The sequence below is a fragment of the Hippocampus zosterae genome, chromosome 17, assembly GCF_025434085.1.
Source record: "Hippocampus zosterae strain Florida chromosome 17, ASM2543408v3, whole genome shotgun sequence".
NCBI lineage: Eukaryota > Metazoa > Chordata > Actinopteri > Syngnathiformes > Syngnathidae > Hippocampus > Hippocampus zosterae.
The window spans coordinates 15,866,999-15,869,814 of NC_067467.1; positions in this window are offsets into that span (position 1 = coordinate 15,866,999).

Consider the following 2,816-nt stretch of genomic DNA (forward strand, 5'->3'; position numbering starts at 1 on the left):
GAAGGTTGCGTGTTGAGAACGGCGAAGGGTCACCAGTTGTAAGGAGCGACGGCCCGGCGAAGTGAAGTGAAGTACTCGAAGAGCGGTGGTACACTGTTTTTATTCAGCACACGTACGATCATTTATATACCAGCAAAGCGGACGTTAGTGTAAACAAACGTCCAGCCCACCCGGGGGCTGTGATTGGTTGGTAGCGAGCGGCAGCGGGGGCCGCCGATTGGCTGATCAGTCTCGCGGCGCGAAATTCAAATGTCAGAGTTCTCAGAGGGCATTTGTGGTTGCTACAACCCATTGTCGATCCTCCGGCCCATAGCCCTCCCAGTCGACCAGATACGGGAACCCCTTACCCCTGCACCGAGAGTCCAGGATGGCCCGCACAGTGTACGCGGGTCATCAACGGATGACCCGCGGAGGAGGAGGCGGGGTGGGAGACGGGGCCAAGGGACTGGTCGCCACCGGCTTGATCAGCGAGACGTGGAACACGGGGTGAACCTTCATTGAGGCCGGCAACCGGAGCTTGACTGACGCAAATTACGCAGTCTACCACAAACGGTCCGGTGAACCGGGGCCCCAACTTGGCAGACGTGCCGGCCAGGCGCAGGTCCCTCATAGCCAGCCACACCTTTTGCCCCACCACGTAGGTCGGCGCCGGGCGTCGCCGACGGTCCGCGATCTGCCGGTTTCTGGACGCGGTGCGGGACAATGCGGCCCTGGCCTCTTTCCACATGTGATGAGCCCGTTTGAGGTGGAACTGCACCGACGGAACCTCCACCGGACCCTCCTGGGATGGGAACAGCGGTGGTTGGTACCCGTAGGCTGTCATGAAAGGGGACCGCCCAGTAGCTGAAGAGACGAGGGTGTTGTGAGCGTACTCCACCCAAGGTAAGTGGTCAACCCAGGACGAGGGACGGTGGAGACACACGCAACGGAGGGCCGCCCCCAGATCCTGGTTAGTGCGCTCCGCCTGCCCATTGGACTGCGGGTGGTATCCCGACGTCAAACTCGCCGTGGCCCCCAGTGACCGGCAGAACCGCTTCCACACTTTGGACACGAACTGGGGCCCCCGGTCGGATTCAATGTCCTGAGGGATGCCATGGAGGCGGAAAATATGCCTGACGAGGAGGTCGGCGGTCGCCAACGCCGACGGCAATTTGGACAGAGGGATGAAGTGGGCCGATTTAGAGAAACGGTCCACAATGGTGAGAATGACGGAACGCCCACGGGATGGCGGAAGACCCGTGACAAAGTCCAGGGAGATGTGGGACCAAGGTCGAGGATGAATGGGTAGCGTTTGGAGCAATCCAGCCGGAGGCCGATGCGAGGCCTTGCCGCAGGCGCAGGTGGAGCAGGCGTTGATGAACTCAGGCCCAGGGAGAACATGCAAACTCCACACAGGGAGGCCTGAGCTGGAATCGAACCCGGTACCTCTGCACTGTGAAGCCGACGTGCTAACCACTGGACTACCGGGCTGTATTAAAAATATCATCTGCTAAATTTGTGTGCCCAAGCAAGTGCGACGACACAATCACAGAGTCGATCATGGGACTGCAGCCAAGAGTGTCCTGGTGCGAAGTACACATATGGACACGCTTCTGTCTGGACATGGTGGTCGTTCAGGACAATCTGTGATGAGCACAGAAATCTGAGTTCTGGTCATAGAGTTGGGGACTAGGGTGCGGGGGCTTAGTCATGTTGGAATCATGATGAGGCTACATTTCGGCCATCTCTGAAGATGAAGTTTTTTGATCGCTACTCAGATGTTAAACTACATGACGATAATTTAAGATGATTATTGAAAGGGGTATTATACTGTACTTGTGTTACAGGTCAGATGAATCAGCCATTCATATAAATATTTGACATCACTGGTCTTCAGTCTTTATGAAGATGAGAAACTGCAGGTAAGAGGGCATTAATAACACAACATGGCTTGGGACTTGAGTGATCACAGGGCTTGACATTAGATAAGGTGAACTCACACACAAAAACATTTATTTGAGATTTGCAAATATATAACTTGTTCCCATTTCTGGTATTGTGTAAAACAATCACGGCACAAAAATCTGATTTGTTTTCATTCTTTGTTCTCAGTCAGTTAATTTCGGACTTTTCTTTTCCTCTGAGTGTTGTTTAAAAGCAGATGAAAGGAGACGAGGAAAAGGCCCAGTGGCAGCTTTTTTGTTTTGATGTTTTTATGCAAACAAACCATCAAAGCAAAGCAATGAGAATAGCAAAACACTCATTTACAGCGTAGACCATTACGAAGCTTGTGTACGTTATTTACAGCCTGAACACTGATGAAAGCATAGGGGTGTGTACGCTGATGAAAGTGGTGCCAAAGTTAAATATACCATGCAGGAATGTTGTGTAAAAATTACAGCAAGACACATTTCCAAACAAAAGGAGACTCTCATTGTTAGACTAAATAAAAGTAAGCAAATGGCAGTTAAACTGCTGAGACTCTTGACAGGACGTTACCTATCAAAACAACACCCACATCTAAAGTAAGCTAGCCAAAACCTATACATTGGTGAACTCTTCTTGCCAAGATGTTAAAAGCAGGAGTTCAGTGTTCCTTTTCTTTCCACTTTTAATGGTTAGTATAAACAAGTGTGCAGGTACAGAAAAAACAAAAAACATTCTCAATAACTTTCAGAACAATGGGCAATTTGGAAGAACCTAAGATGCATGAGAGTACACGAGACAAGGAGCACATGGAGAAGACTCCACTGAAAAGTTCAGATGTTCTAACTCAGAACCTCTGACAGTGTGGCAAACACACAAAGCATATGCTCCACTGTGTCAGCGCCAACAGC